General features: G+C 43.4%; 1 protein-coding gene and 1 long non-coding RNA gene across 7 annotated transcripts in view; both read right to left on the reverse strand.

Moving 5' to 3' along the window:
- LOC144791764 (disintegrin and metalloproteinase domain-containing protein 28-like) overlaps positions 1-17,426 on the reverse strand; it is a 3,516,669-nt gene that overhangs the window by 1,362,334 nt on the left and 2,136,909 nt on the right. The gene's annotated exons all lie outside the window — the stretch shown is intronic.
- The window catches only part of LOC144791767 (uncharacterized), a 66,343-nt gene continuing 49,589 nt past the window's right edge, over positions 673-17,426 (reverse strand). The window contains exon 3 of the long non-coding RNA XR_013602468.1: positions 673-1,695. This is a non-coding gene — a long non-coding RNA (uncharacterized LOC144791767). The remainder of the gene's footprint in view (positions 1,696-17,426) is intronic.

Consider the following 17,426-nt stretch of genomic DNA (forward strand, 5'->3'; position numbering starts at 1 on the left):
ATCCAAGGACCCCGGGTGAAGTCCACTACAATCATGTACATGGGAGGACATGTTGTGTAGTGAAGCATGCTTTTGGGCTTTCTGAAGTCTAGATTCCGGTGTCTGGACAAGAGCGGAGGTGCACTACTCTACTCTCCCAAAAAGGTGTGTCAGATCATAGTTGCAAGCTGCATGCTCCACAACCTGGCCTTCGGAAAGTGATCCCCTGCTCCTGGACGATGATGAGCAGCAGATGCCCCCCCCGCAAATCCACACATGCCCAGTGACGATGATAGTGGAGAAGAGGGAGGTGTTGACCTGCGTGAAAAGCTGATCGACAACTACTTCCCTTGAGTGTAAGTGACATTGTACAACAGTGACATTGTCTGTTGGCTTTGATGGTAGTGCCAAGGCATAGATGATCTTTTTGACTGCTGGCTGTTGTTGGCTCTGTGCTAATGGCTGATGTGTGTGGCATAGTGTATTGTTTTCCACGTACCTCATGTCTATGTTGATGTGGTTTCTCATTGTTATGTGTGCTGGATTTTGTACGTTGATGACTAGTGATGTCATTCTCTTTTATTTTTCTAGGTGCCTCGTCACAATCAGAGCTTGTGGTACATTGGAATCGAAGTTGACATTGTACATACTGTGATAAACATGGAACTGACACAAAGACATAGGTGTGTAAAGAATGTTTATTTTCTATACTTTTTTGTGAAAGAGAAGTGATTGTTTATAAAATTGTGCAAAGTGAATTTATGAACTATCAGTGATGGTAAATGAGACAAATAGAGTAGTCACCACATTGATGTAGTCACATAGTCAAACAGACTCCTGCCATCAACATGGCTATGTGGGTAAAGGATAGTTAACAAAGTGAATGTCAAGGGCAACACAAGTGCCATCATGGCTGGCTCAGCAACTTTCATTTGGTTGGTGCTTTGCCACGTGATCCTTCTGTGGTGTTTCTGAAATGTCCCCTCCTGCGTTTGAAAGGGGGGGCCTCTGCTGCAGGCTCAAGGGTGTCTGAGGAGTCATTTTCTTTCAGCTCACCCCTCTCTGTGGCCACCTCTCAGGTGGTGGGTGAATGAGCAGGTGGGCCACTGGAAGGGGGTTGAGCCGTCACTTGAGCCACATGTCTGTCCCTCAGAACACCCACAAGCTGGCCCATGAGGTCCACAAGTTGGCCCATACGTATGTCCATGGCCCTCAGCAGCAGGCACAGCTCACGCATTTCTTCCACAACCTGGCCCATCTGTCCCTGGTTCTGTTCATATGCCCCATGGACTCCTGCAACAGTGGCAGGGCTTCTGTCACAGTGTCCTACTGGGATTGTTCCCCAGTTGCCCTCCCACCTGCCCTGCTGACACGGACCTGTGGCGTTGGGACTCGAGGCACCTGCGCACTCTCCCTTGCATCATGTGATGGTGTTGGTAACCACTGAGGCAGGGAGAGTGTTGCAGGCAGCAGTGGTGATGGTAGAGGTGGCTGCCGCACAGGTCGTTGTAGCAGGGGTCAGCTCTTTTGTTGTTGCTGTGGTGATGGTGGGGACAATGAGGCCCTGAAACGTAGTGCACCCAGGCAGTCCTGAGGGGCCAGGTTGTTGCTCCTCATCCATTACCGTAGGCCGTCTGCATCCAAGAGTTCACGTTCTGGGGGGAGACAGGCACTGCAGGTTGGTGGTGTTTTCTGCTGCAGTTGCTTGTGGATCTCCTGTTGAACAGAAGTTAAATTATCATTTAGTGCACTCCACAAGCTGGGTGTTAGACTTTTGGATGTTACATTTGATACCCTAAAAACTTTACATTGCAATCACTTGGTATGGCTGAAAGATAATGAGCATCATGACATGATGTTGAGGTACATACATTACTTGTCTATAGTCTGACATGTAAATTGAAACCATGTGCCACGTACAGATTGTGTGACATGTCATCATCTACCAACTTGCGGCACATCAACTATCGATAATGCGTCTTTTTTGTTTACTCTTCATGGAATCAATTTCAGCTAAGCAAGAATTAGCCATTGTTATACATACCTTTTTCATATCATGTAGTTTACTTTGTTTGTCAGATTGACCATGCATGTTTTATGTTCATATGGTCCTCCATGCTCTGAAACCATGGCACTTACACATTGCATTCTGTGCTGTGCATGATTGTGCCCTGAATTTCTTTCACGTGTGACTTGATGAGTCAAAGTTTTATTTCTGTGACAGTTACATGCGCTTAGCTGTCTGCACATTGGATGTGGCATTTGGATCTATGCCAAGTTGGCTGACATGTGAGGGGCGGGCTGGTGTGGTCATATGGCTCCATGCATTTTGAGAAGGATGGCAGGGTGCATGCACTGACTACCTACCTGTTCGGTGACACAGAGGAGGGAAATGGCTGCCACATGGTTTTGTGGGGAGAGTTCCATTCTGCTCAGCTGTGGGACAAGGGTGCCTGGTGGAAGTTGTAGTGCTCGCTTCCTACACACAACCCCCCTTCCTTTTAAGATGACTACCTACCTGTAAGTTTGAGGAGTGCAATGAAATGGCTACCACATGGTTCTGGGTACGGGGAAAGCTCCATCCTGCTCAGCTGTGGGACAAGGGTGACTGGTGGGAGTTGGAGTGCTGGCTTCCTATCCACAAACACCCCTCCCTGTTTAGATGGCTACCAACCTGTAAGTTTGAGGAGTGCAATGAAATGGCTGCCACATGGTTCTGGGTAGGTGGTGTTCCGTCCTGCTCAGCTGTGGGACAAGGAGGCCTGGTGGGAGTTGGAGTGCTGGCTTCCTACCGACAAACACCCCTCCCTGTTAAGATGGCTACCTACCTGTAAGTTTGAGGAGTGCAATGATATGGCTGACACATGGTTCTGGGTCGGGGGAGAGCTCATCCTGCTCAGCTGTGGGACAAGGGGGCCTAGTGTGAGTTGGAACGCTGGTTTCCTACCCACAAACACTCCACCCTGTTAAGATGGCTACCTACCTGTGAGTTTGAGGAGTACAATGAAATGGCTGCCACTTGGTTCTGGGTGGGGGGAGTGTTCCATCTTGCTCAGCTGTGGGACAAGGGGGCCTGGTGGGAGTTGTAGTGCTGGCTGCCTGTACACATGCTCCAATAGGAATATTGCTAGCTACCTTTGAGGTGATTCAGAGGAGGGAAATGTTAGATATGTGGGACATATGTTGGGAAGAGTGTGTTGTACGTGGGGGAATTAACGTCTAGGAAGTGTAGCTTTCTAGTTGTTCAAGACAGTACATAGCAGTGTAATGGGAGACATGTGTTGGTAATTACCAGCCTCCACTCCCCCGGGTATTTCTGTGAGACTCTCTGAATGAGGTATGGCAAACACCTTCTCCTCGCATTCGGTGAATGTTAGTGGTGGAATGGGAGGGCCACCGCCAGTCCTCTGAACCAGCTCATGGTTATTGTTGGCAAGTTCTTTCACCCTGCTCTTTAGGTCATGCCACCTTTTCTTGATGTCATGCAGGGTGTGCTAGGTGGTCCCTACTGCACTGACCTTTTCGACTATTCTTTCCCACATTTGATTTTTTCTGACTAATGGTGTCTGTTGGACCATGTTTCCAAACAAATGTGATTCTACTCTGATTATTAAGAAAATGAGGCGAACAAACGCCTCAACCCGGGTGCACACCGTTACTTGCTTTATCACAAAAGTACCATATATTTTTTCAGTTTCTCACAGTTTTATTCAAATGTAATCCTTTTCTTCTCAATACATCTTTGTGGTTACTCCGATCGCATGAGACACACTTATACACTTTTTCTTTAATGCTGTCGAAATGCCCATCCAGGTCTTATTCTGGAGCATGGAGTGTGCGTAAGTCATCCTCAAAGGTCAATCTATGTTTACCCAATGCATTTCGAGCCATACCTGGCTCTTCATCAGGGGTTAATTACAAATTAAAACATTCTTGTTAGACTGTGATCTACCAAAACAAAAAATATGGTTTTAAATGTTTAAAAAATACATCCCATCAAAAGTAACTCGCCCTGCACTCAATGTCTGCCCTCTGAATTCATTATTAACCATTGCCTCAGAACATTCTCTCCCCAACTGCCACAGTACCGCATGTTGCTCTTACGCATATTAAAAAAATCACCCATTAATGCACATTTGTTCATCCAACTAACCCCTTCTAAAATCCATTAACCTTCCCATATAAGTTTTGCAAACAAGCACATACATACCTTAACAAACAGACCTGCCGATAGTTTTCACTCGTATTTGTAATCTTTCTAGTGCATCGCCCTTTACTCCACTTAAATGCCTTTATCTAATCCCCACCCCTTCATGCTTAACCAATAAACATTGCCGATTCTTAAACTGCCTGAGCCCTGATGTGCACTATACAAACTGTGGAATTAATCCCTTTCAGAAGTTGACGCCCAGTCACTGTCATTCACTGACCTCTTTTAGCCGATTTTAACCTTGTGCACTAATCATTTATAAATTACTTCTTTCTCCCTCGGACTAATGTGTTAACCTTGTCAGTACTTTATAAATCTACCATACTCGCGCATCTACCCAGTGTACACTGGAGTCAACTCAGCGTTATACAAAAATTTCTTTCAGGAAAAAGCAACCCTCCATAGTGCTCAATCCTATAAATCCCATAATGCATCACATGCCCCTGCCTCTCATGTTTCGCTCTGGCTCTTATCCTTAATTTTTTTGTGCTTAAACCATTCACTTTAACCTAATCTGTTCCAATGTATTTACATGAATTCACTGCCCACCCATAGCTGCCATTTATGACGTAGTGTCATTAACCAGTACAGTAAATCACTTTTAACGTGAGTATTCACCAACATCATCTGTTAAACCGTAGATGTTTCAAACAGTCTTCCATATTCCATATTGTTTCTCAAAAAGTAGTTCATGTCAATCCCTTTGTGAAAATGTTTTTTTCATAGTCTTTCATGTGACTCGTTTTTTCGTAATTTATCACTGTCATCCGTGGGTGCAACTCATCGGTGGGCAGAAAGTAATACATCAAAGAAGGGGAGTGAGAGTGCACACCTGTTTTTCCACTTTTCATCTTCGGTATTCTTTAACAATTCATCGGTGTGCATGCAAGCCCTGTTTTCCGTGATCTGCCTAAGCACGTACTTGTAGAAACATTAAGAAAATGAGGCGAACAGACGCCTCAACCCGGGTGCACAGCGTTACTAGCTTTATCACAAAAGTAAAATACATTTTTCCAGTTTCCACACTGATTATCTCATCAACTATGACAGACAACTCATTGTCAATGAATTTTTGCATTTTTTTCTGTGCCATGGTGTGTGATGTGCAGATGGGGGAAAAGTGCAGGTGTGAGGGTGTTGGTGGAGATTAGGGTGGTGTGTGGGTGGTTTTGATGGTGTAATGTGTGCTGATTTGCCTCTCCTTTGTGCTGTGGTGTTGGGCCCTTCAGTTCTGGAGTTATGCAAAGGATTCTGGACAGGGAAGGGGTTGGTTTTATACTCAGCTATGTGGGTGGGTCAAAATGGAGGATTCATGTCAGGTGTGTTATCTGGGTTGACCTGGGATTTGTATTTTTTTATTGCCATGGGATGTGTCATTGGGGTGTGTCAGATGTTTTTGGAGGCTGCACCAAAAAAACAGCCACACTTGTTAGCCTTGTTGTGTGGTTGCTTTCGACCACCATTACACTTTCCGTGCAACCGCAATGGCCTGAATGTAATGGTCCTTTGGCTCTACCATTCATCATTTTGCATGATCGCGGTGGTCGGGAACAACTGATCGTTCCTCTGGCTCCGCCATCGTATCATAATTTCACTTGCGGTCATTCCGCAGGTCAATCAGTGTTTTGGGGTTTTACAGCAGCAATTCCATCCGCCACGGATGGATTTTTAGCTTTTCCAGATGTTCCTGGAAGAGTTTTGTGGAATCCATCTGCCGCAGTCAGATTTTTCAAGCAGTGCATCCTAATCTGACCGCCGGTTTTGCTGCCGTACATGTGGACGGTTATTTACGGCAACCACGGCGGTTGGAATGCTTTAACATTCGCCATCATAATCAGCCCCTAAGTATTGAATATGCTACAAATAGCTCCTTTGCATATCAAATTAAAAAACTAATAGCACTGGCATATGTCCCAGTTACTGATGTAGCCGAACACTACAATTTACTAATTGAAAGTGCATACTACCAACAAAATGAGCAAACAAGTCCCATCTCAGACTATTTTGAGGATACATGGGTGGGAAAGCTAAACAGATCTAGACACAGAAGACAACCTAGATTGCATATTCCATGGTGGGATGTATATAACAGTACCCTAAACAAAGAAGCTAAAACTAACAAGGCTGTTGAAGGATGGCATAACTTCTTCCAAGCAACAACAGGAAGAACTCCACCAACTCTACATAAAACAATTACTATCTATGATAAAAAAAACAGAGCTACCAGCAAATAAGAATGGAACAGTTTGTAACACAAATAGGCCCAAAGCTCACCACCGCTGCTGGCCTCGCCGTTTGGGCCTCCCCAGGGGCTTCCCGGTTGGTCCTGCAAGAGTGTCATTATACGGCTGTCCAGGGATTCCGCTCTGAGGGGGGTCCGCAGCCCATGGCCTCGTGAACCAGGCCCTCCTGTCTCCCGCGTCGCCTGGGGCTCTATGTGACTTCGAATCACTGGTGTCAATGGCGCCTCTTCGGTGTGCCTCCGCAGCTTTCCCACAGCATTTTAACCTCTCCCCACACTGCAATTCTCTATTCTACTGGGCCCTGGTCTCAGGGTGATCCCCGCTGGATGGGTCACCCTTCTCTGGCTCGTAAGTCCCTGTCCCCGGGGTCAGCCGAGTACCTGTCAGGTCTCGGATGGGTCTGGTGCCAGCAGTCGGGTGCTTCACCCACCGTGTGTTTTTGGGTCCACCCAGGGCTCCAGTAGCAGTTCCGTACTCAGGGATCCTCTCAGGGGCTTCCACAGAGTCACCGGGACGGTATCCAGTTCCCAGATTCTGCCCCCAGCGAGATTCACAGTAGGCCAGACAAGTCTTAATACTGCAATGCACCGTTCGGGACCCGGGATGGGGCTCTGCACCCTCACCGCATAGGAAGCAGTCTACTCCTCTCCTCACCTTGCTCGGCAACGTGTTTGGTACCCTCTGGGCAGCAGAGATGGACCCAGATTGGGCATGTGTAACACAGTTTAGCAGAGAGGTGCCAGAACAGCAACCTCTGTGCAGGTAGGCACCCAGTTCTCCTCAACGGGGTGTATTTCTTTCCTGGGGGAGAACCCCCATCACTCCCACAGCCCAGGTGGCCTCCGGGTTGCAGGCATGGGCCAGGGCTATTGGTTTTGCTTGTGGTGTTCCACTCTCTGGAATCATCTCCATCTTGAATCGTGTCTTCCGATTCACTCTGATATCGTCCAAAAGTCTGTTTGCCCCCCATTCTGCAGCTTTAATGTTTCAGGGGTTTCCACTCCCTGCATCTGAGTTCAATGGCTTCAAAGGTTAGAAAATTTCAACAGGATTTGGTCAGGCCAGCTGAGCTATTGAGCAACGCAGCTACCCGGCCATGGTGTTTGAGGCACTTTTCGAGCTCTATTGCGCACAGGGGGACAGTGATGCTGTAGAATTGAGAGCAGCCCATGGTCATAGCGTGAAGCAAGGTTGTGGGTGTGGTATGCTGTTCCTGTTTCTCATCCAGCAGTTCAACTGCCTATTTGGAAGCCCATGGCCACCAGAGAATATTGGCAGTGGTTCTCCTAGGGTGGTCCCCATCTCCATAGCGGCACACCACGGATTCTCAGATAAGAAAACTCAGCTCCTGCGACACCTCATCATTGTATTCAGTAAGTGTCTCTTGAAACTTTACCATGGTGGATAGGGATTTGGATGCACAATACCCCAGCTCCATTACCCGCAGTTGGCTTTCAAGTGTCACCAGACGTGTTCTGATTGCTTTAAGGATGCTGGCCTCTTTTGCAAGACATACTCCTCGAATTATGACTTTGGAAGCTTCCCATAGCGTCAAAGGTGAGGTAGCGGAGCCTTTGCTCAATTTGAAGATTTCAATTATAGCTGCGCGCACCTCGGCTTGAAAAACAGAGTCACAAAAAGCACCAGACCATAGTCACCACAAGAATGCATAAGATATTGTCAGCAGAAAGGCAAGTACAAGAAGTCTGGTGCGTGGTCAGATAAGGTTTTGGGCAGATGGGAGACCTGAGTTGTCAATGTCAGTACGTTGCGGGAAATGAGCAAATAGTCTATACGTGACCATGTGTCATGTGCTGTTGTAAAGCACGTGCCCTCCTTATTCTGCCCGTGGTTATGCCACCTGGTGTCTACTAGAAAGTTGACAGTCATGAGAGTGCATAACAGCACAGCAGCATTGGTATGAGGGTGGCACGACGCACCTGAGCAGTTCACGACTGGATCTAATATGACATTAAAGTTACCAAATGATTGCACTTGGCTCCATGTTAGTATTGTGGTGCCACACAGTCGCAAACACGTCTGGCCAAACATAATTTAGGCCGTATATTGAAATAAATGTGACAGTGCCTTGGTGTGGACAAACCGACCTTCTGTGTCACTGATATTCTGACTCAGAAGTGATGTCATCAGAGATGTCATTTGTGATGTCATAAGTGATGTCATCAGTGATGTCACGGACGATGTCATGAATGATGTAATATGTGACATCACCAGCAGTGGATTGCGGGTGCGCGAGCTATAGTGAGTACAACTGACTACAACGGAGGAATTTCAATGGTTTTGTACGAGTGAAATGTCTAGCTAACTATAACATCCCTAAAACCTATGTTTTTTTTAGTGAATTTCTACGTTTTTTTAAATGCTAATTGCTAACTATAACATGTTTGAAACCTATGGTTTTTACAGTGAATTTCAAAGGTTTTTTAAATGCTAATTCCTAACTATAACATGTCTGAAACCTATGGTTTTTTCAGTGAATTTCAAAGGTTTTTTCAATGAAAATGTTTAAATGTATTACTGATTTACTACATTTTTTAATCTATTTATTTTTAGATTTTAAAAAAAAACCATTACATATTTTGTACATAAATTGAAAAAAAATGTTTTTTAAAAATATTGAAATTCTATATTTTTTTGTATTTTATATTTTTTTAAATATAGGTATATTTTCTTAATTGTTTTTTTATTTTTTTAAATGTTTTGGGAGTCGCACACACAAAGCGCACCTTCCTCGATTACTGAGCAGAACATAGCCGCCATTTTAGGATTACTATGTAGGATCCACGTAGGGTGTGCGATGGATGGGTATTTCCCTGCGCGATCGCTATGAGGACCGTACACGCCTTCAAGCGCATACGCGACACATAGGTATTACGCCACGCGATGCTCGCTCGTTTCCATGTGACATCATATACGTGTTCGACGCGGTGGGTGCGCGACTTCCGTGAAATTTTTTAATCTCTAAAAAGATATATATAGGTATTTAATATCAATATTAAGGCAAGACATTATCTGAGATAATCATAAAAATAATATTCTTTTAGCTTTAATAAAGTTATATTAATTTTAAATGCAATTTCCGGAAGTCGCGCTGGGTGCGAGCTGCGTGTGCACACCCTACGCGGATCCCAAGTAACCAGAAAAAAAGAGATTTGATTGGTTCATAACACTTCCTATTCTAACTATTGAAGGACCCCACCCATTTCAATCATTCTTCTTACACCTTCTTTGGAGTAACAAGTCTACTAGGAAGAACCTCATTTTTTTCTGTTTGGAGACCTGATTTTCATTTTTATTAAAGAACAATAGCTACACGACAACAAGAATCATCTGATTCTGAACAATCCAACAATGAGGAATTTGTACCGGAGCCTGCACGTCCTGAAAGATACAGTTCCATTGTATGGAATTTTTTTTAAATTTCCTGCAGGACTAAAAAAAGTGAACGCAACCAAGGTCACTTGTAAAATATACAAAGTAGTACTCTCATGTGGAGATCCAATTAAAAAGTATTCTTGCGGGACCGCACTCATGCTTAAACATTTAAAAAGTTTACATCCCGTCAATCTATCACATGAGGAGTGCCGAAGTCTGAGAGAAACTCCACCACCAACAACAGCAGTAGCAAGCACTTCGGGGACATCTTCATCAAGTCAAAATCTGGACATACGTCCACAATTGGCCAATGCAAAAATACACTGCATTAAGTGTAATAGGCTGCCGTGTTATGGAGAGCAGTCTGACGACTTGGTTTCCCGGGCTTTAGAAAATCATCGGTGCTAGGTTTTTGTTTGTTTTACCTTCAGAAGTTCATTGTTTTGTTGCTCCACTTCTCTTTTTTTTCTTTTAAAAAAAATACAAAAAAATCATTCAGAAAAACACAAAAAAAAGAACGAAAAAAAGTTATTTTCAGAACTAACTTATCTGGTTAAAAAAAGAGCTATATTTGTATGATAGTGTGTAAAAGTTTGGTTGAATGTATGCGTACTGGATAATTGACTGAAAGAATGCCTTTGTGGGGTATGGTGAATGTATAAGTGCAGAACTATAAGGAAGTGCTGCAGCATGACACTGTAAGCACTTTAGCTGCAGCGTGCTGTTGTACTTCGGAAGCACAGGCATGCAACATATGTACATAAATATGTTACAAGTCTGTGCTTCCCTCAGCACTGCTGCTTAAACTGCAGCCATGTGGTGACCCAGACACCCTTGCACCATGGTGGAAGGATGTCAGTGTCGCGTGGAGTTTGTTTTTGTGCAAAAAGACACACTTTTCTGCACAAAAACAATCAGTGAAGGCATTTTTCTCCTTCAATGTATGCTGTGCATTTTAGTATATAGTAAAGAGAAAAAATGAGGAGAAATTAAAATAATTCTCCTTGTTGTGCCTTGCTTCACCAATTGGAGGATTTTGCAGCATTCACACACATGTCCACATTTATCATTTCTGATAAATCTGGAGATGTGTCTTGTTCTATGAGTGTTCTGTGCAAATACGCACAGTAACACCTATAGAACGCCTTTTCAACGCAAAGTGGTATGTATGATGAGGTCGTATTTACATGGAAAAGAAAAGGTACACATACTGCCTTTTCCTCCGTTTGTAAATATGAAAGAGTGTCTTGCGATATAACTATGTTACAAAAAGTGACATATTGTTGGTACACAATGCTTTTAAATTTACCCTAAGTGCTTAGGTTTTGGCAGACTGTTACAATAATAACATATTGCTAGTTAATTGTTTTGAAAAATTGCATGAGATTGATAGGAGGTAAGCATAGACTTATGTCTGCAAAGATGCTAAAAGAAGAATGATCGAAATGATTGCGGTTCTTCAATAGGTACAATAAAATATATTATGAACCAATCAAATCTTTTTTTTCAGGTCACACAATATCCTATGACAGTGAGATTCCAAAACTATATTGGTATAAACTGGGTGTTTTCAAGACTATACTAATACGTTGTAGCTTCTTGCAGATTTGTTTGCATAGTATATAAAGAAATTAATTAGTACTAGGATTAATAGTTAGACCAATCCTTAACTATACAAGTAATAAGTACAGTAATTTCAGTACTGGAAACAAAAAAGTAGATACATTTATAAGTACTTAAGTTTTGGCAAACTGATAGGACACGTTTATAGATTAGTGAAGGGAAGGGATGGGGCCTGATGTGACATGTGCAAACACACTCTGTGACGTGTTTTAAGTTAAGGAGTTTTGTCTCTTTTAATCCTGAAAGTACCTTGGCCCTACTAGCCCACCATGTCTCTATTAAATACCATATAGGTGCATTGCAGAGAGGTGCTCTGAAGCTGTGTCCTATTTTATACATCTCTGCAATGCAACTCTCTGGCACTTTCTGCATATATCTGGTGGGTTAGTTGGCCCCCAGTGACACTCAGTATTCATGTTAACTAATTTTTTAATGGGATGTATTTTAAATGTATGTTTGTGCTTTTATGAGTATATCCCTCGAATAAAGCTTTGAATTCGTTAACTTTATCCTGTAACTTAAAACGCCCACAGAACATCTTTCCACACATATCTACTCCGTCCATCTCCCCTTGCTTCACCTGTGTGCAAACCCAGTCCATTGTGTATTTCAATACTTACTAAATGTAGCTGAAAGGGTCAGTATGGGAATGCAAGAGCAGTAACAGGGTGTTTGCTAGAGTGTATGGATACCGACTGGGGAATTGTAGGCCTGAAACACAAGTGAAAAAGTGGTTAGACCACTACAAGCATAGTGCATAGGAGTTTAAACCAGTCCATGTCCTAAGGCCTAGCTCGCTGCATGAATATATAGATACTGACTGAATGATTAGAGTAGTACAAGGAGAGACACTGGGGGAATTTACATTTGGTTGAGTTTTACTTTAGTGAATTGATTAGTACATGGTACTGAAAGAGTCACTATAGGTTTGCAAGAGCAGTAACAGGGTGTTTGCTGGAGTGTATGGATACTAACTGGGGAATTGTAGGCATCAAACACAAGTGAAAAGGTAGTTAGACCACTACATGCACAGTGCATAGGAGTTTAAAACAGCCCATGTCCTAAGGCCTGGCTCGCTGCATGAGTACATAGATACTGACTGAATGATTAGAGTAGTACAAGGAGAGACACTGTGTGAATTCACATTTGGTTGAGTTTTACTTTAGTGAATGGATTAGTACATGGTACTGAAAGAGTCACTATGGAATTGCAAGAGCAGTCACAGGGTGTTTGCTGGAGTGTATGGATACTGACTGGGGAATTGTAGGCGTCAAACACATGTGAAAAGGTGGTTAGACCACTACATGCATAGTGCATAGGAGTTTTAAAAAGGCCATGTCCTAAGGCCTTGCTCGCTGCATGAGTACATAGATACTGACTGAATGATTAGAGTACTACCAGGAGATACACTGGGTGAATTTATAATTGGTTGACTTTTACCTTAGTGAATGGATAAGTACATGGTAATGAAACAGTCACTATGGGATTGCAAGAGCAGTCACAGGATGTTTGCTGAACTGCATGGATACTGACAGTGGAATTGTAGGCCTGAAACACAAGTGAAAAGGTGGTTAGACCACTGCATGCATAGTGTATAGGAGTTTAAACCAGTCCATATCCTAAGGACTGGCTCGCTGCATAAGTACATGGATACTGACTTAATGATTAGACTACTACAAGGAGAGATACTGGGTGAACTTATGACTGTAGACATTAAATGGATTGGACAGAGAGGGTTAACGTGGCACCAATTGATGCCATTGGTTAAAACCTTTTTGCATCTCCAACACCCTGACCACATAATTGTGCACTGTGGTGGCAATGACCTAAGCACTTTGACTGACGTAGGTCTGGAAATGCTTATGAAGCACACCTTTACAGAATTTATGTCACTTTTCCTCCAAACTGCCTTTGTCTATTCTAACATATGCCAAAGGCAGAAATGGAACTGGTCCAATCAATTTTGTCCACAGATTGAGAAACCTAGGAAGCATGTCAATAAATCTGTTTCTGCTTTTCTCCGAGATTATAAGATGGGGTCCATTTACCACAACAATCTGCGTTTCAATATGGATGGCATCTATATGAGAGATGGTGTACATTTTACAGATGAGGGGAACAGAGTCTTCCTCATCAACTTTAGACTATGCACAGGTACTTACTCTCAATAAACACAAGGGCTCTTTTTAGAGCCACCCAAGATCTAAACACATACGTTTGATGTATATCTGAATTATTTTTTTTTTACTTGCAGTCGCGCACCCAACGCGTCAGAGTCGTGCACCCAACGCGTGGAAGTCGTGCACCAAATATGCTGGATTTGCGCATCCTACATGTTAGGAGCCGTGTACCCAACTCGTGCACACCAGGGGGCCGCGCTGAGCGCCGCGCTGGGTGTACAAATCCAAATTTTACTGTAAAAAATATAGCCCCTATCACTAATTTCTATTATCCCCGGGGACCCCATCCCCCGGGGCTTATATAAAATGTTGGGGACCGTGAGGGGAGCCCCAATGCCCCCACAGTACCAGCCGGCTCCCCACGTCCTTCGGGAGCCGGCATTGCTTTTCCACATGGGAAGCTGCTAACATGCAGCTCCCCGTGTGGAAAAGCAATCTGGCTTGGATTTTGAAAGAGAGAACAAGTTTCCCTGCTCTCTCTTTCAAAATCCAAACCTACGGGAGAGCGGGAGCTGTGAGACTCCCCGGGACACTGCAGGAGCCAGCCCTGAGGGTTGGCGGTCCATAGACCTACAACAAGGCCCCAGGGGTGGGGCCTCTCAGCCCCCTCCAATAATACACAAAGCCCCGGGGGTTGGTGGTCCCCGGTGCTTGGGGGGGGCATTGAGCCACCCACCCACGTATTTTGCTGGGGCACCTTGGAGCCCCCCAACCATTTATTTTGTGGCCCCGGTGGGTGGCGACCCCGGGGCTGGGGGGGCCCCTCAGGGTCCCCTATGAAATGTAATAATTTTCCTCCTGGGATTTGGCCCCCGGGGGCTATTTATTAAAGTAGCTCAGTTTTATTTTATTTTTTTACAGCAGGATCCGCGCACCCTGCACACACTTTGCCGTTTACATTTGTTATTTTTTTTATTTTGGCCCTGGGAGTCCTTGTGGGACCCCCTAAGCAGGTCTAAAGGGTCAGGGTATTTCTACCCTGCCCCTTTAGCCTCCAGTATGGGCCATGGGGCTGCGTTGGAGAGAGATATAAAAAGGGGTGAGGCTTCATTACACCTCTCTGCAACGCAGCCCCCTGGTGCATACAGGAGGTTCCTGGTGGGCTAGGTGGCCCCCAGGGACCTCCAGTATGCAAGAAGAATTAGTTCCCCCTCTGCAAACGCACCAGGGGGCTGCGCTGCAGAGAGGTGTAATGAGGCCACGCCCCTTTTAACACCTCTCTGCAACTCAGCCGGCGCATACTGGAGGTTCCTGGTGGGCTAGTTGGCCCCCAGGGACCCCCAGTATGCAAAGGAACTTAATCCCTCTACTTAGAACACGCTACGGGGCACGTTTCCACAGTGGTGAAGGTAGGGGGTGGGGCTTGAGGTGATGTGAGTGCAAACATGCCCTGTGGCACGTTTTAAGTTGGGGAATTAATTCCTCTTCAATCCAGAGGTCCCCTAGGGGGCAACTAGTCCAACAGGTATCTCCAGTAAGCGCCACGGAGCTGCGTTGCAGAGTGATGTAAAAAGGGGGCATGCCCTCTGAACACCTCTCTGCAACACAGCTCCCTGGCGCATACTGGAGGTACCTGGTGGGCTAGTTGGCTCACAGGGGACCTCAGGATTGAAGAGGAATTAATTCACCAACCTAAAACACGCCACAGGGCGTGTTTGCACACATGTTACCTCAGGCCCTGCCCCCTTCCTTCACTATTGAGCAAAATATTCCTCTAAAATCAGCCGAACTACGATTTACTCACCTGTTATCACGAGAGACGTCAGTGCTGCATCTTTGAGCGCAGTACCGACCCTGAAAAGAAAATCTAAGCGTACTTACCGGTAACTTGTATTTCCTTCCATAGGAATTTATTGTGTGGTTTTCACTAGAAAAGTTTCTAAGTCTAATTTTTGAAACATACAAATATTCCTCTAAAATCAGCCGAACTACGAATTCCGATTTACTCACCTGTTATCAGGAGAGACCTCAGTGCTGCATCTTTCAGCCGACTACTGGTCTTGAAAAGTAATTCTAATCGTAGTAACAGTAACTTGAATTTCCTTCCATAGGCTAACATTGACTCGTATCACTTGGAAATTTTTCTAAGTGCGGAGTTTTGGAACTTTAAAAAATTCCTAAAAAATCTGCCGAACTACGAATTCCGATTTACACACCTGTTATCTGGAGAGACCTGAGTGCTGCATCTTTCAGCCCACTACTGATCCTGAAAAGTAATTCTAACCATACTTACAGTAACTTGAATTTCCTTCCATAGGCTAATATTGACTGGCTTCACTTGGAAATTTTTCCAAGTGTGGAGTTTTGAAACTTAAAAAATTCCTCAAAAATCAGCCGAACTACGAATTCCGATTTACTCACCTGTTATCTAGAGAGACCTAAGTGCTTCATCTTTCAGCTCACTACTTTTCCTGAAAAGTAAATTTAACTGTACTTACCAGTAACTTGAATTTCCTTCCATAGGCAATCATTGCCTGCTATATAAAATATATATACATTAAAAAAATATAAACTAAAAAAAAAAAAATATTACAATTTCAATATTTGTAAAAACTTATTTTTTCAATTTATATTAAAAATATGTAATGTAATTTAAAAAATAAAATATCTAAAAATAAATACTTTAAAACAATGTAGTAAATTAGTATAAAAAATATAACAATTAATACATTTAAAAATTATCATTTACAAAACCTTTGAAATTCACTGAGAAAACCATAGGTTTCAGCCACGTTATAATTAGGAATTAGCATTTAAAAACCTTAGAAATTCACTGAAAAAACCATAGGTTTCACACATGTTATAGTTAGCTGGACATTTCACTCATACAAAACCATTGAAATTCCCCCGTTATAGTTAGTCCAGCTAACTATAACTCATGTGCCCGCAATGCACTGCTGATGACGTCACATATTACATCACTCATAACATGGTCAGTGACATCACTCATGACATCACTGATGACATCTCAAATGACATCACTGATGACATCATCCTTGTGAAAGAGTGGCAGACCTCCTCTCAGCGTAATATAACCTTTGACACACACATTCAAACATAGAAACTAAAAATGTTTAAACAATGGAGATACCAATACCAGTTACAACAACCTATTCAGTAATTCCAAAATCTACATACACATACACTCATTCACCAACAATTCTATATAGTCACTCATACATGTACTCACTCATCATATGTACCATTACACTTATACATCCTGTTACACACCGATACTCATCCATAGAGTTACTCACACCCACACTCACACATGCAAATAAACTATCAAACATCCATTTACTTGCATATACAGCTATACACACACCACTACACTTACTTCTACAGAAACGTTCACATACTTACTCTCTTAAACAATCACTTATAGAAACACATACTTATTTAAACAGGAACTCTTTCAATCTCTCACTCTCACATATACTTACTTATATACATCAATACTCACATATACTAGTTTAAAACATATGTACTTACTCATAAGACACTATTGAGACAGTCATTCACTCACTAACACAGCCATACACACACGCATCCACCCATATAGTCCTGCCCACATGCTGTCTTCAAAACACATACAAACAGTGAGTCACTCATTCATGCATCTATATGCTAAGTAATATCCCCCACTGAACCATACAGACAAGCATGCTGATACTCAAAAAACAAACGAATAACCCATATACACACTCATGTAGCTACTCACCAACCCATGCAGCCACTTATACATAAAGTGAGACACTGATACGGATATTGAAATATTTAACTATTACTCATTAA

The sequence above is a fragment of the Lissotriton helveticus genome, chromosome 11 (genome assembly GCF_964261635.1).
Source record: "Lissotriton helveticus chromosome 11, aLisHel1.1, whole genome shotgun sequence".
NCBI classification, from domain to species: Eukaryota; Metazoa; Chordata; class Amphibia; order Caudata; family Salamandridae; genus Lissotriton; species Lissotriton helveticus.